At 39.7% G+C, this 25,978-nt stretch overlaps 1 protein-coding gene across 2 annotated transcripts in view; it reads left to right on the top strand.

Annotated features, from left to right (window-relative positions):
* Nucleotides 1-25,760, top strand: part of LOC126742616 (mitogen-activated protein kinase kinase kinase 15) — a 151,968-nt gene extending 126,208 nt beyond the window's left edge. Inside the window, exon 25 of one of the 2 annotated variants that reach the window (XM_050449343.1) lies at nucleotides 23,580-25,760. The gene's annotated coding sequence lies outside the window, so the exon portion shown is untranslated. The remainder of the gene's footprint in view (nucleotides 1-23,579) is intronic. The other variant, XM_050449344.1, reaches the window with a different exon arrangement.
* The last annotated feature ends 218 nt before the right edge of the window (nucleotides 25,761-25,978 follow it).

Raw genomic sequence — 25,978 nt, 5'->3', positions numbered from 1 at the left:
TTGGGTACAGGGGTGGCAGGGGACTGCAAATCACTTATATTATTGCTATCTTCACTTACCTTGACCTTCTCCTTTTCCATGGCTGGCCTTTTGGTAGGCTTCTTGGCACAGGAACATGAAATGATGAAATCACCTTCCTTTTGGCTGCTGGGGCGGCGTTGGATGAGCTAGAGGCGGCGGCTGCAGCATACGTGGGTGGCTGCACCTTTGTAGCGGGTCCCTGTCTGCTATCAGCTTCCTCCTTAGCTCTCAGCTGCCTCTTCAGGAGCTCGATTTCCACCTTCAGGGTTTCAATCACCTTTAAAAGGTGATTTTCCCCGGTAGCGGACCTCTTCTTCATCGGCGTTGAAGGCCGCGATACAAGCTTCAGCTTTCTTGACACCATATTCCTCCTTTATGGTCGGTTATTCGCAGTAGTTCACTTTGGCGCCAAAACACACGTGGTATTTTTCCGCTTTACGTCTACGAATAAAGTCTAAGCTCTTACTCGAACGAGTGTCGCCTCGACTATGAGTGTTTATCTGGAGCGTCATCATCATCTGGGCACTGATTTCTTCCGGGCTAGCGACGATGGCTCTTGCCGGGCTTCTGACTTGTTTGCTTGTTGGATTTAGGCGCCTATCTTTTTTTCTTTTGGTCGCATCGGAGTGCTTTGTCTGATGAGGCTCGGAGCATGGAATTGACTGCCGGGACGTGGAAAGGTGGGTTATATTTATAGGTTTAGGTATTTTTGCGATTGGTCAATTGGCGGCGTGGATGACACGCCCCCAAAAGCGAGAGTAGATCGGTTGGTTTTTCATTAATATGTTGTCAGGTAGCATTTTTAACATTTTATTATTTATGTCATCATAACCTGGTGCTTTTCTGTTTAATTGTTGTGTGATGAGGTCTTTTATTTCATACAGTTTGATTTTTTTAGGGCCTCTAATGTTTTGTGGTGGTATTTCTTCTATTGTTTTATTTATGTTTTTTACTTCTTCTTCTAGTGTTTGATTTTCAGGACCTGCGTTAATATTGAATTGTTTTTCTAGTGAATTGTTAAATACGTCGATTTTTTCCTTTCGAAGTCCGAGTACACTAGACTTCCATCTTCTTTTTGTATGGGCGGGATATCTGTTTTTGTCATTCCTCTCAGTATCTTTGAGACTCTCCAATAATTTCTGTGATTTTCGTCATCATTATTTAATTCCACTAAAAAATTGTTCTATTTTTCATTTCTGAAGTCATAGACTTCATTTTTAATTCTATTAGTTATACTCTATTTCAGAAGTGTGTAGAGCAATAAAACCTCATTAGGTATGCAAAAGTGGTACCTGGTGATCCACCAATATTTTATGCCACTACCTTAGTTGGGTATTAGTTTAAATGTAAAATTCTTTCTTTTCGTTGATTGCAGGTAGTGCCACCCGGTTTTGGGTCAATTTATGAGTTTTGCTCATTGTTACCCACTGATAAACATTGAAAACGGTTCGCCAAAGGCGTGCAACTGGGACTTGTTTTTTACCTTATAATTAATGTACTTAAATGCTATTTTATTTTAGAAAGTTACTTTTGTTTAAATGGAATAATATATTTTTTCACAAATTTATGGAACATAATATGTAGAGTAAAACAGTTGAAAATGTCACATTTGGATCTGGCACTTTTTGAACAGTGTATAACAATTTTAAATTAAAATAGATTGTAGTCTTCTTCGTCATCTGACAAACTGTCATCACCTCTTGACATTATAATTAAAGGATCGACTGTCTGATCGATGAGGTTGTCAAGATCCCACATTTTGTCCTCTTGCTTAATTACATGCTGGACTGCTTTTCGCCAATTCTCTGGTGTCGCTTCCGTAATGGCTTGATCAAACAGTAGCTTAACATCTTTCATTTTAAAAGTCGTGTTTTGTCTTGCTACAAATCCTTTTACCTGCGCCCATATCAGTTCTATAGGATTTAGTTCGCAATGATATGGCGGTAAGCGCAGTACAGTTATATTATATTTTTCGGCTATATCTTCCACGGCGTATTTCATGAAACGAGTTTTGTGTAAGTTTGTTATTGCCAGCAGTTCTTTTTTTATCAAATTTGCTTCAAACGCAATACCTTTTGCAGTCAGCCAATCGATAATTTCTTGCTTTCTCCAACTTGAAGTTGGCGTCTTCTCTATTCGCCGTGAATGATAGCTTGCGTTATCCATAACCACCACCGAATTAGCCGGAAGAAATTTTATCATTTCACCAAAATAGTCCTCGAAAACGTCTGAGTTCATGTCTTCATGGTAATCTCCTGTGCGAGTCGACTCAAAGGTTAGCAGACCTTCTTTTAAAAATCCCTCTTCGCTTCCAATATGTGTGATTATAAGTCTTTTTCCTTTTCCCGAAGGTACTTTAATACCCGTAGACAGGCCTTCTATGAAAGCTTGGCAAGCACTGGTTATATTTTTGTCTTGCCACATTTTGTGGACTATATAACCTTCGTTAATCCACGTCTCATCAAGATAAAAAACTTTCTTTTGCTCCCTGCGGTACTGCTTGATACTTCTCAAGTATTGTCGTCTCCAACAAACAATTTCGTCGCTCTCCAGTAAAAGTGCTTTGCGGTTATGCTTTTCCCAGGCAAAATCCATATTTTTTAAAGTTTTCCATAATAGTTTTCTACTTATCAACGGAATACTGTCATCTCGGCCAAGCTCCATTAAAATTTTGTCTAGGGTGGGTATTTCCTTTTTAAAATAAAAAGAGTGAACTTTTCTTCGAATTATACATTTAGCATTTTCATCAAGGACTTTTGTAGGTCGTCCTGGCTTTTGCTTGGGAGATTCCACTTGACCTGCTACTTTTCTTTCCCGCAACAATTTGAAAATGGTGGACTTTCCAATTCCACTCATTCGAGAACATTTTTTAACAATTTCTTGCACAGTAAAACTAGGGTAATCGTGTTTTATGCAATCATGTACATTTAAAATAATAACTTTTTCACTCAGCGATAGTGGAGAATTTTTAGTACATCTTTTCGTTGGACTGAATACCTGCATTTTTTAAATATTGGGATAATAATATTGTGATTACACTACAGCGTAGCAGTGACTACTCACGTTTAAAATCTGATTTAAAAGTATTTATAGTCTGTATATATTACCTGACCCCATTTTTGCATGTTACAAAGCGTTAAAAGATAGGTACCTATACAAAAGGATTAAAAGTATTTATTTAGTATTTAATCTCTTTCAAAATAAAGGCATTTAATCCGTGAAAATTAAATTCATAAATATTATAAGTACCTGCGCCTATTAACTACCACGAAATGTAGCCAAACAGAACGGAATTCCCCAGTTTATTGCTCTATACACTTCTGAAATAGAGTATAGACTGTTTGCAATTCTTTTTGTTTCTGGGTCTTTGTGTAACCTTGCCTGTTTATTTAATCTATTTCTTGTTTTTATTAAGTTTTTAATTCTCATTGGGAAAACCAGGAAGTGGGTGTTTGGGATGGGAATTTTAGTAGTGGCTTTTTCATAGGCTGCTTTTATTGTATTAGTGATATTTTCCACTTGGGTATTTATTTCAGTTGTGTTTAAGGGAGTTGGGATGGGATTGTTGTTTTGAAGGATCTCTGAGAAGAGTTGCCAATTTGTTATCTCTTTCTCAGGTAGTGGATTTTTTTTAAAGGTTTGGGAGATAGTTATTAATATTGAGGAGTGGTCTGAGGAGCTTAGGGAGTCCAGGTTTTCTACTGCAACGTTATGGCTAAGGTTTTTTATCACTGCTATGTCTAATATGTCAGGTGTTATATAGTGATAATGTGTTGGGTCTTTAGGCGCTGCTACCTGTATTGTGTTTTCATTTATATAATTTTCTAATTTTTTCCCGGCTGGATTATCAGTAGTGCACCCCCAGATTCTGGTTTTGGCATTCCAATCTCCTGCGGCTATTGTTGGAATGTCCTCTTTAAAAAGCTCGTCTATATAACTCTCTGTAATTTAATAATTTATTTGGTGGTTTATATACTGAGATAAGTAATAATTCTTTATTATTTATATATACTTTTATAGCCGTGTTTTCTACTACCGGGTCTGTTTCCCTTTGCGGTACTTCTTGATGTATTATGTTTCTTTTTATGATGATTGCTGTGCCTCCGCCCACAACATCAGGTCTATCATTCCTGTATACTTTATAATTCGGTATTTTAAGCTTTGTGTAGGGCCTCAGGAACGTTTCCTGGACCAGGGCCACGTCTATGTTATTTTGGTTGTTAAAGTCAATTAATTCAAGTTTTTTCGGAAACAATGATTGCGCATTCCAACTGATGATGCTGAGACAACTAGAAAAGTCCCCCAGATTCACGCGCTAGCACCCAAGAGTAATTTTAACGCCGGATTGGCGTTTAAAATATTAAGTTTGTTCATTAAATTTTCGATTTTCTTATCTAGTGCCCCTTCGGGCAAACTCAACAAATATAATAAGCTATTATTATTGTGGGTAGGCAACCCAACTTGCTTTGTGGCAAAAGCTAAAGCTGAGGTGCCCGCCCCCAATATGGCCCCCATAGGCTCCGCCCCTTTGTTTATACTGTTCGTGTTGAGCGTTTTTTTCGCTACATTGGCAAAAGTACCAATGTTTTGATTTTTTTGTTTCATTATGTTAGCAAAATTCGGATTTTTCGGACAGCGCCAGTAGTTTGCCGGATGGTCACCCCCGCAATTACAGCACTTAGCCGGCGTTTCTCTATTTTTTTCGCATTCTTTATAGAAGTGCTCCCCCTGGCATTTATGGCAACGCGGCTTCGCGCTGCAATTGCTCATAGAGTGACCATATTCTTGGCACCTGTGGCACTGCCCGATTTGCCTGATATTATCAATTGTGAACGTTTTTAAACGCTCAACACGAACTTTGATGTTCATAATGTTGTCTATTTTGTAAATATCTTCCTGCTCTTTAGGTACTAAGAATCTGATGAGGTCCGTTTGCCTCTTTTTACCCGGACCGGTATTGAACCACCCCAGCTCCAGGGGGCTGAACCCCATCAGTCTTAGTTCCTCCTCGACCTCTTTTAAGTCAAAATTGCGATATAGTCCCCTGAGAATGACGTTTAATTTGCGGTCTTCTTCCAAGAACAATGAGTGGAATTCCACTCCTTTGTCTCTAAGAAGTTTAGTCAAAAGTCTATGATCCTGGGGGGTCTTAGGGAAGAGCGCCAATCCCAGCCTTTCTTTTTGGGTCTTTATTATATTTATTTTATTTTCCATGATCATCTTATACTTCATTGCCCAGTTTTTTGTGTCCCTAATGACCACTTTTGGCACTTTTGAAATGCTGGGATTCGCGCTCTTCTCCCTCCCCGCCAGGGAAAGATCATTTAACGGCATATATAAAGGATTTTTTTTTATTTAGTTTTTCACCACTCTCCACCTTTTTAAGTTCATCCCCCATGCCTGACGGTCCTGGAGGAGCAAGCTCTGGGAAGTTATTTATATTTTGTTCCTAAATTTCATTTCCCTTCATCCCTGTGTGGGCGAGGTGTTGCTGACATCCTCTCTGGGTCTTTTTCTAGGTTGTTCCGTTTTTTTAGTGTTTTTGGCTTTCTCCTCCATCGCTTCCAGGTGCTTGGTTAGATTCTGGGGCCGTATTTTTGAAACCATTCGACTTTGATTCGCATACGAAATTAGAGGATTTCGCACGAAAAATCGATATTCGTATTTTCGACCGCTTCGTATGCGAACTTTTTCGCATGCGGTGGATCAAATGGGTATATACCATTCGAATTTCAAGTTCGTGTGCGATTCTGCCACTTGTCTTGTTTTGATTTTAAACTAGCTTTGTTTTTTTTTTTAATTTGTGAGTTGGTTAAGTATTTTCGTAGTGTTTTTTTATTGTTTATTGAAAAAAAAAGCAATAATCAAATGGCAAGATTAAACAATCTTGTGCAAAGAAACGTGGTCGATGCACTGGAAGAGACTAAAACTCTGGCAGATAGAAGGAATAGGATGTACTCTTCATTTCTTGACCCATTTGAAATGTATGCAGATGCTTAATTTAATAAATTATATAAATTAAGCAAGCCTATTACGATAGAATGATTAAGCATATTACGATGATGTGATCTTTATGTGCTCCTGAGACTGTGTAATCTATCCACTAGTTTTATATAAGGCTTGTGCAGTTTTAGCCGAAAAATTTTGGGTGAAATTGCCCGACTTTAATTCCAGGTGCTCTTCCATAAATGAAATTAGTTCTTTCTTTCGCTCACTCGACACAAAACCGCAATATTTTTTATTTTTTGAATTCATAAAAAAAAAGTCAATTCGCAAAAACCCAAGAAACGCCATGAAAAAACCTCAAAATTCCTTGATGTTTTTAAACTTAAATTTTATGTTAGGTTAAAAAATCGTTATCGTCTTCATCCCGGTTGACACGGCCTCCAATAGCACTCGACTTTGCTACGTTGCCACTACATTTCATGTTCGCATGCGAATGAAATATCGAATGCTGTTCAAAAATGCACTTTTTAATTCGTGTGCGAATTTTGCCGCTCGACTTTGTTCGCATTCGAAGATTCTCGCATGGTTTCGAAAATACGGCCCCTGGTTATTTATTTTTAAATTTTTGTTTTCGTTCACTGTTTCTTCTAATTGAAGTTTAAGGCTAGAGATCTCGTCCCTGCATTTGGTGTTTTCAATAGCCAGTGCGTTAAGCTGGCTCTCGAATTTAATTAATCTTTCATTTAATTTATGGTTTATTGCTGTTAAATTTAAAATTTTTTTTTTGCAGCTTTCAAGGTTGAGATCTCTATCCCTAACCTCCTTTTCCAACTCTTTAACCCTCTCACTACGGGATTGTGACACCCCAGCCCCCAAACTACTACTAGGATTTAGGGAGGATTTTAAGGATTTACTTGAACGGGATAAATTTGATGTTGGTTTTTTGAATTTTGAAGAGGAAGCGGGATAGCCCTCCAAAGTCTTACCCCGCTCTTTTTCCAACTTTTTTTTCACGTTCGCATCGTCGCTTTTTGTATAAAAGTCCGTGAGGTATCCATCCGATGTGTCCATTTTGTCTACTGCTTCCGTGGATAATCTTAGGTTTGGCCCCCCAGCGACTATGGGGGGCGACTCGACGTTGGGCTCCGTTTTATTTGATGAGGATTCTTTCGCTGTATGCTGGTACTATGTGGGTTTAATTAAGATAAAAGTAAATTACACAAATTGTTTATTTATTTAAGCTTTGAGAACTGCAATAGGATTTGTTGCTTTTGCCACTATCTATTGCTAATGAATGAAACGAATGAAAACAATGAATGAATGAAACTAGTTAAATCTGTGATAATAGTCAGTAACTTATCGTTAGCATTAGGGCCACCGAGACGATTGCGCGGTGAGAGACGTAGCTAGCGTCGGGAAAAGGTGTATGCGGTTATATTTATATGGTCGGCGGGACGTTGGTATTGGCTGCGAGCCTAAACGCAAGCTCCGCCCCCAAGGTGAAATCTGTTAATGCGATTTTATTTTTACTTTTACTCGTTTTGGCGTTGTGAATAGCGTTTCCATCGATGTAAATAGCTCCGCACGCGGAACTATTTACATCTGTGCGAAGCTATGTACATCTGTGGTTTTATTTTGGTTTGACTTTGGTTGGGAGGTTTGGTGGTCTTGTACGCGTGGAACGTTTAATGTATTAGATTTTGGTCTGAGACTTTTAGTGTAATATTAAATGTTTAAAGATAATAAAAATAGAATAAAAATAAAAAAAGAGAAAGAAATTATAAAAGTATATTATCAGGTAGCATTTTTAACATTTTATTGTTTATGCCATCGTAACCTGGTGCTTTTCTATTTAGTTGGTTTTTTATTAAGTCTCTAATTTCATTTAGATTTTTTTTTTGGGCTTCTAATGTTTTCGATTGGTATTTTTTCAATTGTGTCATATGATTTTTGTACTTCTGTGTTTATTTGGTTATTGTCTGGCATATTATTGAGGTTGAATTGTTTTTCTAGTGCTGTGTTAAAAACCACGACTTTTTCTAAGTCAGAGTATGCTACGCATCCATCTTCTGCTTTTATGGGCGGGAACTCAGTTTTTGCTTTACCTCTCAGTATCTTTGAGACTCTCCAGTAGTTTTTATGGTTTTCGTCGTCGATATTTAATTCTTTTATTATAAGCTGTTTTTATGGTATTTGTAATGGTTTCTACCTGTAGGTCTAATTCCTCCACGGTTAATGGAGTTGGGATAGGTGTGATGTTTTTTAAGGATTCTTGGAAAGTTACCCAGTTTGTTATCTCTTTATCAGGTAGAGGGGATTTGGCAAAGGATTCAGATATTGTAATAAGGATAGGTGAGTGGCCAGAAGAGCTTAAGGAATCAAGGTTTTCTACTGCAATGTTGTGGCTAAGGTTTTTAGTTACTGCAATATCTAATATATCTGGTGTTTGATAATGATAATGTGTTGGCTCTGAGGGAGCTACTACCTGTATAGTATTTCTGTCTGTGTAGTTTTTCAGTTTCTTCCCGGCATCATTTTCAGTTATACAACCACAGATTCTGCTTTTGGCATTCCAATACTCAGCGGCTATTGTTGGAATGTCTTCTTTGAAAAGCTCATCTAACTGTTTAAAGCTTAATGTTTTCTTAGGTGGTTTATATACTGAGATAATTAAAACTTCTTTATTGCCAATGTAAACTTTAATAGTCGTATTTTCTATTACCGGGTCGGTGTTTCTTTGCGGTACTTCTTTATGAACAATATTTCTTTTTATAAAAATGGCTGTGCCTCCGCCCACAACGTTTGGTCTATCATTTCTATATATTTTGTAGATCGGTATTTTAATATTTGTGTATTATGAGGATTCTTTCGCTGTATGCTGGTACTATGTGGGTTTAATTAAGATAAAAGTAAATTACACAAATTGTTTATTTAGAGTTTTTTTGGTCATTTCTGCGAAAGTGCCCGTGTTAGTTTTAGTTTTATTATTATTAATAAAGTTAGGATTTTTGGGGCACCGCCAGAAGTTAGCCGGGTGCTCTCCATCGCAATTGCAACACCTCGCCGGTGTTGCTTTGTCTTTTTGACACTCTGTGTATAAGTGGTCCCCTTTGCATTTATGACAACGCGGCTTGGCGTTGCAATTGCTCATGGAGTGCCCAAACTCTTGGCACCTATGGCACTGCCCCACTTGTCTTATATTATCTATGGTATACGATTTTAGTCTCTTAACACGAACCCTGATATCAAGGAGAGTTTCGATCTTGAAAATGTCGTCCTGCTCTTTAGGTACGAGAAATCTTATTAAGTAGGTTTCTCTTTTTCGCCCCGGCCCCGTCCTAAAGAGTTCTCCAGGAGAGTTCTTCTGGAGTAAAACCCATTCGGACCAGTTCATCATTTATCTCGTCCAGGTCGAAGTTACGATCAAACCCTCTCAGGACCACATTCAGCTTCCTATCCTCCTCCAGGAAGTAGGAATGAAACTCAATTTCCCCCTCCCTGAGAAGTTTCGTCAGACTCCTGTGGTCCTGTGGGGTGACAAGGAAAACTGCTAACCCCAACCTTTCTTTTTGTATTTTGGTGAATTTTACGTTATTTTCAATTATTATTTTATACTTTTGTGCCCAGTTCTTTGTGTACCTTATAACTACTTTGGGCACTTTAGAAAGGGTGAGTTCAGCACCTTTTCCCTTCCCTGCGATTGAAAGCCCGCTCAGTGGCATAAAAAGTGGGGTTTTTGCGTTTTTATTTACATTATCGTTTTTTTTCTTTGTTTATCGACACACCCGAGGTGGATGGAATCTCGCTATCTCTTATGATTTGTTGAGTCCCCTCCAGATCGGAGACGGCCATTTCTTCACCCTGTGGGGGCGACGAAATACCTGCCTCTTCTCTGGGGCGTTTTCTGGTTTGTTCAGTGTTGTTTGAACTACGTTTTTCCATCGCCCTTAAGTACGCGGTGAGATTTTTATTATTCTCTACTTCTTTTTCTCTCTCTTTGGTCACCCCTTCGAGCTTTTGGCTCAAGACAGAAATCTGGTTTTTGAGATATTGACCTTCTTCCATCACTGTTTTTAATAGTTCTTCAAAAGTTGTTATTTTATTTTTTAGTTCTATTATTACATGATCTCTAACTTGAACCTCCTGTAAGGATGAGTTCTCCGATGGCTTAACACGCTTCTTAGTCTTTTTCTGTTTAAAATCTTCGCTCTTTGTGGAGAAATCAGTCCGATAGCCATCCGACGTATCCATCTTCTCCTTTTCCTGTGCCATCCTATTGTTTGGCCCCCCTCCGACTATGGGGGGCGATCTTATGTGTTTCTCCGCCGTGTACTGTTGTTTATACAATACAATAAAACACTGAAGACTTTATTCATTAATCTACTTTAGCATAAGCTAAAAAACGCAATCAATGTGTGTGTTTACTCTCACTCTGAATGAAACTGAATCGAATGACCTTACGGCGTCTACTGTGAGAATCCCTTCCTTCTTCATATAATTCATTAACCTTTCTGTGGCTGCTTTTCCCCTCCCCAGATTTACTTGAATGCATTTTATACCCATGAATTTAATAGTCAGTGTTCTCCCTCACCCTTACACTCTGTCTCTTGAAAATAGGACAACCTGGATCGCCCGCGGCATGCCTTCTCTTGTCAATGCCTGCTCTTTTGCAATTAATGCATTGCAGGTCGCGTATTTCGTCGCAGTCTTTTCCCTCGTGTTCTCCCGCGCATTTGCCACAGGCCGGTGACCTGTCGGCGCAATCCCTATAGTTCCCTTTCTTTAACAATCTTTTCAATTTTTTCCCTCTGTTTCCCGTCGTTACAAATTGGTACAGCTTCCCCACTCTTGGTTTTAAACGCCCCCCTCAAACCCCCTGTCTCTTCCGATTTTACATTTCTCCGTATGCTTTCTAGCTCGTACGTCCTCTCCCTCTTTTCCCTTGATAATTATTTTCACATTCTCCGTTTTTTCGGGTGTTTTCCACCCCGGTGTTGGTCTCGCCGCCGCAATGTGCCTCCTCGCCGCCATGTCGGCATAGGTTTTAATTGCGTCCCTTTCCGCTGCGCTACGTCGTTTTCTCCTCCTCTGCTCTTTAAATTCCCCTTCTCCCCCCCCCCCCCCGTATCCGTTGCCCCCTCTATAGCTACTTTGTTCATTTGACCCGTTTGTACCTTTTTCTCTCTGATTCCCTCTCATCCTATTTTCGTCTCTTTTCTCTTCCATTGTTGTTACCATATTCACCTTTTCATTTCCTAGCTCATTCAACCTAACTCTCATTTCTTTCATCATATCTTCCATTTTCCCATACACTTCCCATATTCTTTTATAATCGTCCAACCTTTCCTCTTGCAGTCTCATTCTTTCCTCATTTAAACGCAATTTATTCTCCATCTCGTTATTCCGTTCGCTTATCCTTTCCATTGCCCTCTCAATTTTTTTAATTGCCTCCGATACCCCCATTTGTTTGTCGCGGGTGAACCTAATTTTCCCGTTCACCTCCTCGTGTGTCAATCCGTTAATCTCTACCAATTTCTTTTTAATTACTCTAAATTCAACTTTTATGTCCGCCCTATTATTACTCGCTGCTGAATCACGTTTGCCCGCTCTATTTTCATTTTCAATATCGCTAACACAACAACTACTACTACAGTTATTGCCCTGCACTAACCTTCTTACTCCTTCTGTCCACTCGCTTTTGAATCTTCCGCTCCCATCCGTTTCTTCTTCCTCTTGTCCTCTCTTCACCATCTTGTCCGCTGCCAAAATCCCTGCCCTGGACTTCCCGATTTCTGTCTCCGTTGTTTTCATTGGTGGTGACCTAGCCAGCGTTTGCCTCCTCGGGATTCCTCCGCTTTCCCTCGCGATTTTCTCCTCCTTTAGCAGATATTGTCGACGCAGATATTGTACGACTTGTCCGCTCTCCTTGCCTCTGCCATCTCTCCTTTAACTTTTCTCGACTCGGCGCCCGGAAATTTCGGCTCCTCAACTCCCGAGGTTTTTCCGACTCCCGGGGGTCTGCAACTCAACTCCCGGTTTTTTTCAATTCCCGGAAGTTTCGACCCCCTCAACTCCCGGAATTTCCTCACTTCCTGGAAGTTGCAACTCCCGGGTTTTTCTCAACTTCCGGAGTTGCAACTCCCGGTCAACTTCCAACTTTTGGAAGTTGCAACTTCCGCAACTCCCAGCTGTCAGTCAACTTCCGGGGCTGTTCCCTCCTACTCTCGCAGGAATTCCCACTCCTGGGTCTCTTCCCTGTCTTAAGTTGTGGCTTGTGCTTGGTCTTACCCCCTCTCCTTCATCAATTGTAAGACCACGAAATCAGCTGACACTCGCCCCCACTACTGAACTGTCATCTTGTCACAATGACGTCACAGTAACACACAAAAATTAAAAATTCAACAAAAAATTTGGGTTTCAACTTGGGCCCCTTTGGATCGTAGGACCGCCGAAGGACCACCCGGTCTTCAAAACTTAAACGCTCCGGCACACGTCCGTCTCGTATCCATTGATGCGCGTCACTAATTAGATGACGAGGCATTTGGCTATTTTTTTTTTTGCGAGAAGGAAAATCTTTTAAAGACACCATTGAAGATTATGGTAGTGTGGGACTCACTCGACCCGTTGATCTGGGAAGCATACCCACTAAAAACCTCCTCGGATTGCGACTCAATGTGTGGAGTCGGCACACGAAAAGAAAGCGAGAAGGATCAAAGGGCTTAGTGTGGGAATGGCTTAGTGTGGGATACACTAAGCCAACAATCCCACACTAATGGCACAACCTGAGTTATAGCGGAGGTCTGCGTCTCCAGAGGCCGCCAGTCCTCGTCATAAAGTGGCGGAAAGCGATGACATGGGCAGAGTCATCACCGAGAATTACCAGGTCAGGAACAAAGTTCCCAACCGTGGTACGAAGTACAGGCTCCTTGACCACTGTACAATTATCACATTTTTCTCCTTTACGTGCAATAAAGTTGGCAAAGAGAGTCATAGTTACTCCCGCCGTTTATCCGCGCTTGATTGAATTTCTTCACTTTGACATTCAGAGCACTGGGCAGAAATCACATTGCGTCAACATCACGTTAAGACCATCGCAATGCTTTGTTTTAATTAGACATTAATAACGGATTCCGGACGATCAAGTGATCGCCCGAGCCTAGCCGTAGCTTTGAGGCACTGAGTCTCGGACTCCTGCTCCCTCTATCCAACCAAACCACTCTCAAGGGAACCCATGGGTGCACCAAAAACACTGGCACGCCAGTGCCTCTGTTACCCCCGCCCAACACCGGTCCTTCCTGCCCGCACGCCAACGCAATGAATCTGTCGACCCATTACAATGACGGTCGGACCTGGCGGAGAAAGAAGACCCTGTCTGTAGCTGTCAAACGCCACTGAAGGTGGCGGACTGTAGGTCAAACACCACTGAAGGTGGTGGACCTAAAAGTGTGTCTTAATCTAACCTATCCTAACCTAACCCTGCATCAGTACAATATCTTATACAAATATAACTTATCTCCTAATTACTTTTTTCTCTAACTCTAATCTTATCCTAGTTATGTTTTAATTATCTATATTTATGTTAATTCTTATATTGTAAACATGTTTTGTTATTCTCTATTTATTTTTATTGCTTTTATTACTTTTTTCTTTTTTGCTTATCTCTTTTTTACTTTTTTATTATTTTTTACTTATACTTTTTATGTTTATATGCTTTTTTGTTTTTTTTTTTTTATTGATTTTTCTATATATTTTTGTTGTTTTTTCAATTTTTTCTTATTTCTTTTTTTCCTTTTTTTTTCAATTTTTTACAATGCTATTCGAAGTCGTCGTTGGGAACAACCAACTCGGCAAGGCGATTAAAGTGTGCTAATTCCTCCCTGTTGGCTTCCCCGTTGTCATTTCTAAACAGAATAAACTAAATTGCCTTTTTCTCTTTCACACCTTTCTCTCCCTCTCATTCGCTCTTCCAGATTGCATTCTTTCCTTGCATGCTCTGCTGAGTCCTCGCATCTTTCATTCGTTTCCTGATCATACATCCCACATTTACACTCCCTTACACCCTTCCTTTTATACTTATATACATACCCGCCAAAATTTCCGTGGCCCGTTGCGAGCTGAGCTCCCTTTTTTGACAGGCTGAGCATGATCCTGCCCACCAAGGGGCACAGCCCGAACGTGGTTCTTCCTTTCATGCTCCTCATCCATTCCTCATTCCATCTTCTCATTATCCATTCGTGTTTGTTCTTTCTATATTCATTTTTACTCATCCATTTGTGGTCATTTATCTCCCATTCACCTGCTCTCATCATTTCTCTAGCTTTCTCATGTGCTCTATGCCCATCCGTTCCTCTCTGCAGTCTCTCCCATTTCACGCGTATGTGCTTTCTTTCATTCTCATTCATACATATCGTTTTCTGGCATTCAATCAAGGTTCTCTTTAGGGTCGAATAGTCATTGATAGTTTTTGCTAATACCTGCGAGTCGGTCACCACTAGTGCCCTTTCGCCCGCAGACATTTCCTCCCCGACTGTTTGGATCCCGAGCTTAAGCCCTTCAAGTTCGGCTTCAACCACCCCCCCCTTGTGCACAATCCTTTTGCCCTTTGACGTTACTACGTTTCCCTGTTCCCTCCTTATTACACAGCCAAGTACCACGCATCCGTGTCCCAGTGCCGCGTCCACCCATACTTTCCATTCATGCTCCGTGTCACCCTCGTCCTTACAGTTTATTCTTTCATTCATTTGTACTCTTTCGCTTTCATTTGTTCTCCCCATTTTTACCCTTTCCCACGCTTCCTTCCTCATTTTTGCTTGTGCCGCCGCTTCAAGCCAGAGCGGCGCGCACCCATGCATAACCTGCAGCGCTTCGGTTGACACTGTGGTATAGGAGGGTCCCATTCCTCTCAGTGCCACCCTCTGTATTGCCTCCAGTTGTCTTCTGTTTCTACTATCATTCGCTTTAAATTCCCATACTTCTGCCCCATATAGTAGGGCTGGTTTAAAGACCCTTTCATAAAATATTTTTACTATTTCCCCAGTTCTTAGCCCTTTCCTTTCCAGTAACCCACTTATTTTCCCCATTGATTTCCCCACCTTAACCCTTACCATTTTTAAATGATTTAAGAAAAGCCCCTTCCCGTCAATTAAAACCCCTAAGTACTTAACACTCTCCCTTAATTCAACCCTCAGCTTGACAACTGGTGGCCTGATTTTCCGCGCTGCAGGTTCAAACAGTGCCTCCGTTTTCTCTTTATTGTACGCTAGTCCATTCATTCTTCCCCATTCATTCGTCTTCTCCCACACGCACTCCCATCTCCTTTTAATTTCTCTGCAGGATTTGCCTCTGATCACTATTACCTGATCATCAGCAAATGCCTGCCACACAATACTTTCGTATTTACTATTTTCCCTTCCCCATTTAGTACTCTCCGTTCATCATTCTCTATTTCACTCCTCCAGCATTCATCTCTACATTCAGTCATTGCTCTGAACCATCCTTCCATCAGGACAATCCACAGCGTGGGACCTAGGCTCGAACCTTGCGGACAACCCTTTTCTACATTCTTTTCGATTTTCCCGGATATTACCTTTCTGTTAGTTAAAAATTCCCACCCCATAACAACCAACCGATCATCGATCCCAGCCCTTTGAAGTTCTTTAGTTATCTGCCCCGGCCCTGCAGAGTTAAAAGCGTTGGACATGTCAAGCGTCACCATGAGTTGATGCTGTCCGCCTGACTTGCCCTTGCCGATTTCCTCCATCAAACCCTCCAGTGCATTTATTGTGCCCCGTCCCCTTCTGAAGCCGAACTGTTTTACGTCGAGTTTCTTGTTCTTTTCCAGCTCTATTTGGACCCTATTGTTTATCAACCTGTCGAGGATCTTTCCCAGGCCTGGCAACAGACTTATCGGCCTGACCCCCCCATTTCCTTTAGGCAGCCAAACAAGTTTGGCAGTCCTCCAAACCTTGGGATAGTCGCATAATTCCCAGCACTTCCTGTATATAGCCTGTATATGTTTTAATTAGACAGTCGGATTCCCCCGGTCCGTGCTAGTTCTTAGCTGACCGTTAAATAGCGGCCGAAGAGGACACCGGAAGTTCCCGCGAAGGACGCCTCCGGGCCTCGCAGCAAGGCGGTTCCGCGGGAGGCCAAGGCACAAGACCGAGCTCGGATTCGATCACGCGAATGACCTTCACCTCGCCCAGTCCCGGCACGTTAACCGGTTCCCGCTTCCTCACCAAGCCCGACACGCCCCGATCCTCAGAGCCAATCCTTATCCCGAAGTTACGGATCCAATTTGCCGACTTCCCTTACCTACATTATTCTATCGACTAGAGGCTCTTCACCTTGGAGACCTGCTGCGGATATGGCCACGAACTGGCGCGACGCCTCCACGTGGCCCTTTCCCGGATTTTCAAGGTCTGAGGGGAAGATCCGGACACCGCGGCAACTGCGGTGCTCTTCGCGTTCCAAACCATATCTCCCTGCTAGAGGATTCCATGGAACTCGAACGCTCATGCAGAAAAGAAAACTCTTCCCGGATCTCCCGACGGCGTCTCCGGGTCCTTTTGGGTTATCCCGACGAACTCTCTTGCGAGGGCCCGACTTATTAACGGTTCCGCTGCCAGGTTCCGGAATAGGAACTGGATTCCCTTTCGCCCAATGGGTGTGGCCCGGTGACCTGTCGGCGCAATCCCTATACCTATGCCCATATCTACAGCATCGGACGTCGATATATTCTCTAGCTGCCCTGTACACCATGCCTATAACTACCCTCCCTTCTTTAACTATGGTTTTAAAAATCCCTTTGTGACACTCAATGACTACGCTTTCTTTCTGGTCCCATTTCGGTTCCCTTCTGAATCTCACCCTCATGTCATTTTCGTCCCTTAAATTTTCCCTTAATATTGCGTCCTTTACGTTTTTGTTTTCCACCACTAAGTTTCTTAGTAAATATTTATCTGTTATGCCTTTTGGTAGCCCCGATATTATTAATAGTGGTCTTTTCTTCCCCCTGTTATGAATTTCCCCTAATTCCCTTTCTTTAACAAGTCTCTCAATTTTCTCCCTTTGTTTCCCGTCATTGCATATTAATACTGCTTTCCCATCCTTAGTTTTAAATGCCCCCCCTTAAACCCCCTGTCTCCTCCGACTTTACTTTTCTTCTTATAGTTTCTAATACGTCTTCTCCCTCTTTGCCCTTAATGAATATTTTCACATCTTTTTCGGGTGTTTTCCATCCCGGTGCTGGTCTCGCCGTCACTATGTACTTCCTCGCCGCCATGTCAGCATAGGTTTTGATTGCGTCTCTTTCTGCTGCGCTACGCCTTTTCCTCCTTCTCTGTTCTGTAAATTCCCCTACTTCAGTTACCCCCATTCTGCATTACATCCCAAATCTGTCGCGGGTGAACCTAATTTTCCCGTCAACCTCTTCATGTGTCAAGCCATCAATTTCCGCCAATTTCTTTTTAATTACCCTGTATTCTGTTTTTATATCTGCCTTATTTTTACTCGCCGCTGAATTCCTTTTGCCCACTCTAATTTCTGTGTCACTACTACTACTACTACTAGAATTACTACTCTCCACTAACCTTCCTACTCACTCCACTCGCTTTCAAATCTACCGCTCCCATCCGTTTCTTCTTCCTCCTGCCCTCTCTTCACCATCTTATCAGCTGCTAGAATCCCTGCCCTGGACTTTCCCATTTCTGACTCCATTGGTTTCACTGGTGGTGACCTGGCCAGCGTCTGTCTCTTCGGGATTCCTCCGTTTTCCCTCGCGATTTTTTCTTCCTTTTCCAGGTATTCCTCCAGACCTGTTACCTCTGCTTGCCTCTGCCATGTTTCCTGTATACCGGAAGTTTCGCTTTTGGTAGTTGCAACTTCCACAACTTCCAACTGCCGGTCAACTTCCGAGACTTGTGTCCTCCAACTCCCGCAGGAATTTCTATTCCTGGGTCGCTTCCCTGTCTGCAAACACGACTTGTCCTTGGATTTTCCCCCTCTCCCGCAAACAACTGTACGACCGTAAAATCAGCTTAAAATCACCCCCACTACTGCACTGTCATTATGTCACAATGACGTCACAAAAAATTTTTTTGAGCCCCAACTTGGGCCCCCTTGGATCGAAGGACCGAAGGACCACCCGGTCCCCGAAACACGCTCAAGGCTTAACTAGCTTGTCGAGACCGCTCCGGCACACGTCCTACTCGTATGCATGCGCGTCACTAATTAGATAACGAGGCATTTTGCTAGTTCAGAAGCACTCTATAAAAGTTTTAGACACAGGGTCGAATTCAGGTGCGTATCATCATCCCAGCCGGGACGTCACGATATGCCCATCAGTCTCCCCCATATCGTGTCTTTATGTGCGTAGAAGATGGAACCGCGCACAGGGGGAGTACTCAGATCTGGTTGCTTCACGGGCCGACAAGCCATGGACAAGCATATTTTCTGATGAAGGGGTGAAAAAAACTTAAAAATTAGAAAATAGCACATCTCTCTTCATCAACATTGACACAACGAATACTTAACACTAATTAAAAAATAATAATAAAAAACAAACGTTATGCAGGACAAACAAACACGAGTACCATCTGACCGACCTGCCAGATCAGTTTCTACGTGCCCGTTGCTCTACTAAATGCTTTATGTGTGACCACACTACCTTTGACTGCGGTACACGAGATACCCCGAATCTCCGCCCGCCCCAGGCCGAGCATGTTAGTCAACGGTCGATTACAACTTGTCCAGGTTCCCCTGGCCCCCACAACACAGGGTGCGACAACGATGTTGCGGCAATTCAGCCGTGCAGCGACCGCATCAAGCAGAAGAGGCTCGCTAAGGAACGCCGTTTTGTTGGCTGCTTCAGTAGCCAACGGCAGCGGGCCCTCCCACTTGACACAGACGTCGCTGATGATGACTTGATCGCCCTTTTTGGCGATGATATCGGGAACCTTTAACAGTCCGCTCCGACGGCGGATCCGAGACTCAACTTCTACCTCAAAACCTTTCCCCCTCGCATATTTGCCGAGGAGATTGACAAAAGTGTCATGCCTGCGCACACGAGCAGTGTGCATGACAGGGCATTTTTGCAGGACATGTCTTAGTGATTCAACCCTGTCACAGCCTACTCGGCGCTTACGTTCGGCAGGCGGGTTAGAGGGTATCCCTCTAGTTGGAAGCAGATTACCCCTCAGCTGAATAGCTTTGACGTAATCGCCGCCTGACCAAAAGGGGGGACCACCCAGCTGGAGCTCGCTGGTGCATCAGCTCCTTGCAAAGTCCCATTGCCACTGAAACCTTGATCTAACCTTGAGGACCATGACGTCTTAATCTGGCCTGCACTCTGGTCGTCACGACCCGCCTATCGTTCGAGTTTTCCCATCAATCCGCCCACCGTTTCAGAGGCCCAAATAGCCCTGATGCTGTTGGACTCAGAGTGTCCGAGCTTCCTCAAGCGCCCTAGCATGATAACCGGTACGCTTGAGTGAAAACACATAACTCCAAGTCCTCCCGTTCTTATAGGAGCATAAAGGTAGGCGTCCTGACAGGTCCGCGCCAAACAAAGTGCACGTCGGACGGCAATGCGAACGACCTTATCGACACCATCGATTACCCTAAGCGTAATAGTAGGGTTTTGCAATTAATCTAGAATTGACGGTATCAGATACGTTTTTATAATCTTGAGCCGTTGTTGTGGTTTAAGCGGAGCTTTTTGAATCCTGCTTAGGCGAGCTTTGACGTCATCCAGCAGATTAGAGTCTTTGGTTACGAGAGAGTCATAATTACTCCCGCCGTTTACCCGCGCTTGATTGAATTTCTTCACTTTGACATTCAGAGCACTGGGCAGAAATCACATTGCGTCAACATCACGTTAAGACCATCGCAATGCCTTGTTTTAATTAGACATTCTTGGATTTTTACTTAGCTACCTTTCAGTATGAAGTATTGAGAATCCTTTGTGGCTGTAAATAGCCACCCACTATGCTGTCGAGAACACCGCCAAGGCAACCCACCAACCTCCGCCTGAAGCGTGACCGGTTCCAGCGAGAAGACGCTGTCACCGTTCACGCCTCCCTAAAAATTAGCGAGGAAAGAATGCCCATTTTTTTTTCTTTTTCTTTATTTCCACTTTTCCTATAGATTTACATTTTTATTTTGCTCGAAGCTCACTATAATTCTTGTTTCTTACTTACTAAATACTTATGTTCTAAAGAGTTTAATTTAATAACAATATCAAGCCTAATTCTACTTACATTGTTGTTTTTTATGTTACTGCGTGCTGGGATCGCTGTCCCTAACTACGCTATCCGCCCAGAACTCGATCTTTTGTCTGTCTGTCAAGTTTGTTTTACCGTTGTCTTGTCTTATTTGTATTCTTAGGTCCCCGTAGTTCTCTGTTATCGTTTGCCTTGTTTGTATGTTTTGTTCGTTTTGGCAGGTGTACATTATATGTTCGCTCGTTTCTATTGCGTTAACATCGCAGTCGCAGTGACCCTCTGTATCTTTTAGTTTAAATCTGGCCAGATATCCTTTAAAGTTTCCATGTCCAGTTACTAACTGTATGGCTTTGCTGGACAGGCTGATCTGTTCGTAGCCTACTGTCTTGCATAGATTGTATGTTGTTCTGCCTTTGTCGGTATCGTTCCAATATGTTTGCCAAGACGCTATTACTTGATCAGTTCTTTGTATCCGTCTTTCCTCTCGGGTTTTGTAATTGTACTGCTCGTACGGGTCGTTTATAATGTGTCTTGCCGCGATTTTAATTAGACAGTCGGATTCCCCCGGTCCGTGCCAGTTCTGAGCTGACCGTTAAATAGCGGCCGAAGAGCACACCGGAAGTTCTCGCGATGGACGCCTCCGGGCCTCGCAGCAAGGCGGTTCTGCGGGAGGCCAAGGCACAAGACCATGTGACCATTTTGTCATAATAATGTTATAGAGTTCTAGGAAATTGTTTGTGTCGTGTAGAATTACCGCTGGAATTTTTTCTTTTTTCTCCCTGGATTGAGTGGTATTTATGGAAAGATTGCTAAGTGGTGTATTTATGGGGTTTGTACTGTCTTAAGTGACGGAAAATCTTCTTTTTGAGCTTTGTATATTTTGTGTTTTGTTTTGTGTATTGACTTTTCGTTCTGTTATTTCTTCTGCTTCCATTTCGGAGTCAGAATTTTAAGTTTGTCTGGGGTGGGTGAGATTGTTTATCTTTTGTTAGATGAAGATGCTTGGAATTCGGCTTGGATATTTTTTAATTTGGTATATTCTTCATTGAGTTTTTTTTCGTGTGTTAATTTTTTATTTTCTTCTGTGAGTTGTTGTATGTTAACTTTTTTGATGAATGTTGTTATGCGCTATGAGAGAATTGTAATTTTCTGGTAGTACATTGTATTTAGAATGGGCTGCTATTAAAAAAATTGCAATCCATCTCGGCGAGTCTAGCGAGTAGATTCACCGATCTGGAGCTGTCAGGGTTGTTTAGCTCTTCCGAATTTTGCCAGTTTATGTATTAAACCACCATGCCACACCCTATCGAAAGCCTTTTCGACGTTGAGTGCGATCATGGCGTTTGAATATTTCGCACTAAAAGAGTCCGTGTTGTTCCCTGGGGATAATTTTTAATTCATCACATTTTTCTCTCAGTCTAAGAACCGCTTTCTTAAATATTTTTCCGATTGATGATAACAGACTGATTGGACGGTAATTTTCTAGGTTTTTTAGGTTTTTCCCCGGTTTGGGTATTAGCAAGCCCTTTTCCATACTTCTGAGAAGTAGCACAGGTTAAGGCACTGATTATATATGATTTTCAGATCAGGTTTTTTTTAGAATAATAAATTAATTAAAAACATAGTAAGACTTACATGATATTATCACAAAATGCCCATAAAATGGTTTAAACACGGCATACACATAAATAGGCTATTACACATTACAATAAATAAATCTAAAAACATCTTATCACACCGTATTTACAAACAATAATGGATTTTAACACCTTTTATATCTTACTTACATAGTTTTCCCTTGGCAATGGTTTAACAACCGAAACGCGTTGGGATTTTTGAAATAAAGATTATGAAGTAAACAGGACCCTTCCTGTATTATTTTGCTTAACATAATATATCTGGTGTTTGGTAATGATAATGTGTTGGCTCTGGTGGAGCTACTACCTGTATGGTGTCTTCGTCTATATAGTTTTTCAATTTTTTCCCGGCGTCATTTTCAGATAACAACCCCAGACTCTGTTTTTTGCATTCCAATCCCCAGCGACTATTGTTGGAGTGTCTTCTTTAAAAAGCTCATCTAACTGTTTATAATTTAGTGTTTTGTTAGGTGGTTTTTATACTAAGATGATTAAAACTTCTTTATTGCCCATATACATACTTTAATAGTCGTATTTTCTATTACCGGGTCCGTGGTCGCAGTTTTTAGTTCTTAATTCTTCCACTCAAAATTTAGAAAAGCATACATTCATAGAATTCTAAAATTTTTGTTTTAGTTTACATTCATATTATTTGTATTATTACTATTTTCGCTGTTATTTTTATTTACCATTTGTTCCATATTAGTTTGATTTGTTGACACGTTTCTTAAGTTAAACGCGAGTTTTTTTGTCTCATAAGTTGAGTAATTTATATGGCGAATTTTTGTAGTGAGACCTCGGATTTTGGAAATTACAATATAACTAAATATTTTTAAGCCCTCATTGATTCGAATCAATTAGCATTCTAAAATTAAAAATTCATTTTCCAAAAAGTCTACTCGTAAAGTAATATAATTCACAGTCCATAAATTCCCGTAAATTTTTTTGCATTATTATGGTCATTCTTTCAGATTAAAACGTTATATCGTTTTTAACCCTAGCGACAATAGGAGTCAATCAGACAGGATGTTGATTTCCGCAAAGAACGAAAACTATTCGCGATTTTTATCAAATCAAACAGGAAAATCGCGTTTTTAAAGATAACACGTTTACAAATTATCACGATTTTATTTCTGCGTGTAGAGAGCCAACAAGAGGAAAAATGCGCCTCAAAAAAACATTATTCATAATTTTAATATTATTGCGCTCGCATATATTTTTTCCACTTGAGGGTTTCCATGGGAATTCATATGTAGGTGTAATTTTGCCAGTGATAGAATCTATGCTTATTAGTATATACCTAGCAAACACAATTCAGGTATTGTTCCAGCCCGAGCAAACTTTCGCCCAACTGGCTAAAATATATATTTGTTATTTCTCTACTTAATACAATGTCTTCTTCGCCACGCTCAACCCGAAATATATTATATTACTGGTAAAAATCACGTTATCACACTAAGCTAGGAGCACATCATAGACTCAAGATATACATGATTAAAAATTTTTGGACCGCATTTTCGGCGAAACAATTGTAATTGATAAATATTATTTTAATAAAAGAAAGACTGAGTCCAATGTAAACGATCTATTAAAAAAAATAAAACATAACACGAAAATACAAAAGCTCAAGCCGTAAGCGTGAACCGACCGTTCGCGACTTATGTCGTCAACCGACTCCTTTTTCATATTTTAAAATATAATCATCAATTTTTATCCTAACACTAACAAGATGATTCATTTATTCAATGTTAAGGTTATGCAGCAAAAAGAAAACAAAAGATATGAAGGAGATGACCGCTTTCCGAGAACTCCACACAAAAAAAGATAGGAAACTATTTAAACTTGGCCTTGAAAATTCATATATTTTTTTATAAAGTTAGGTATTTAGTTTGAGATTTATGTTATAAAATAGCTAATACTACTATCAGACTAAGTTATTTTTATTTTCGTGAAGCTTTTTAGTGATTACAAAGGCCATTTAAATTTTTAATAAAATGACATTGTCGACTTATAGCTTACTCGCAAGTAAATGTAATGGTAATAAACACATAAAACTATAAATAGTGTAATCTTTGATTGGAAAATCATGTTCAACAGTATAGGTTCCTAGGCTCTTTACTTTAGGTATCGACAAATGAGAAAGCACAAAAGCTAGTTTTCACGTTACTTTTTTTCTTGTATAAACAAATAAAGTCATTAAATGTGTTTTGGCATATCTATGTTCAAAATTGTTTAAAATTGAAATAACAAATTCTAGTAATTTATAAAAATCTATTGGACTTGCGAAGAAGTAAATTATAAAAAGTATATTATTTTATATAAAGATGTATTTTATCTCTATGTCTCATCTCTTGGAAATCGATGACATTTAATCTCTTTATTCATACAGCCAACTATCCATCTAACTTTTTTGTATGTTTTAAAACCTGCGAATGTCATGGTTTACTTTAATGTAAATATAGCTTTTAAAAATATATGAAAAGCATTACTTGATTCCCGGAACACGTACACATAATCAAAGAACGTGTATTAAAGTAAAACCTGAATTGTTGTGACGAATTTATAATGAGTTGCTTATTTTGTTGGGTATTACGCCATTTTTAAAATAAAAATTAATGTAGAAAATACTACTTCACACGCTCATATGTATCGTTAAAAATCATGATGAAAAAGTACATTTTCTTCTTTTCAATATTTGAGCGTGTGAGGTAGTATCCCAACCTAAGAAAATAAGTAACTCAGAACATGTATTGTAGTGCATCCATCTACTATTAATAAATTGATATAATGAATTTTTCCTGCGATACTGACGTGATCCACAATTTTAATTTCAATTTCTGTGCCCTAAGTTCCCACTTAGTTTTTTTATCTGTTTATTTATGTGTTCTATGTATATAAATATACATATGCCTTTTAAGAATTTTGGTAGATGAATCCATTACCAAAATGCTATTAATAGATTTTCATATAATGAATTGGTTGTAATATATTAAGGGATTATTATAATAAAAAAGCACCTCAATATATTTTTTATAAAACTATATTGGTGTTAGGTTAAACCCGATTTTACTGTAAAATTAATAGAGTAACTGCGGTATACATTATAATTTATTTTAAGATATCTTTTAATTTGTAAGACTTTTAATGTTAAAAGCTTTAAGGAACGTAAAAACTCTTTTATAAATGTATTAGATATATTAGCTATTACCACTGCGACACACCATAAAGACATATTAAAAATGTATTATTGGGCTAGATATGTGTACAATTTAAACACCTAACAGAAACAAGTTTCATTACATTTAGTAATTTTCTATTTTTCTTTCTAATTCTGTAAATATTTAAGTAAGAATTTAAAAGTAATGACTCATATTATATTATATAATGACTCATGCTTTTCGAAGCTTAACTTGCTATCATTTATGTCAAAAATATCTGTTTTTTTCTGTTAAATATTAGTTAAATTTTGTACATACTAGAGGATTAATTTTCCAAAGATAATAATTTTAAAATTAAATAGCGAAGACTGCAAATTTACCTGAATCCTTTATAGTGGATATTTTGCACGAAAATCTCATGAGTTTTGGTTAATAATACGTATCATACCCAATTATACATAATTGTGCACTGAAGACACTTTATATCTAGATATCTCAAGGAATTTAAAAAACAAAATATTGAAACCTAATCTACAATTATTTCACATCTAGATGCTAAATTTTAGATAGATACCTTGAATAATACTGAAACAAATCCATTTTTATGGATTTGTTTCAGTATTATTTTATAAGAAAAATTTTCTTTTATTTCTTACATTCGTGTCATGTATTGATCTGTTGTATCCTGCATCTGAAATATTTATTATGTATTTGGATTAATAACTTAGTATATTGTATATCCGTTTTTTTATGTAAACATCGTTAGCACGAACTTTAGGATTTATTAAAAACAAATATCTCTAATTACATAGATATTTAGTTTTTTTAATACCTACAATAAAACTAACCTACAACTAAAAAAGTGCCTTTTTTATAATAATTAAGTTAAATAAGAAATATATTTTGTGAAGAGATAAATAAAATCTGTTAATTTATTTGTTAGATATTATATTAAGTAACACTTTATATTTACTTTCTTATTTAAAGTGGCTGT

The sequence above is a fragment of the Anthonomus grandis genome, chromosome 12 (assembly GCF_022605725.1).
Source record: "Anthonomus grandis grandis chromosome 12, icAntGran1.3, whole genome shotgun sequence".
Lineage (NCBI taxonomy): Eukaryota > Metazoa > Arthropoda > Insecta > Coleoptera > Curculionidae > Anthonomus > Anthonomus grandis.
This window is presented reverse-complemented; position numbering and strand designations above follow the sequence as displayed.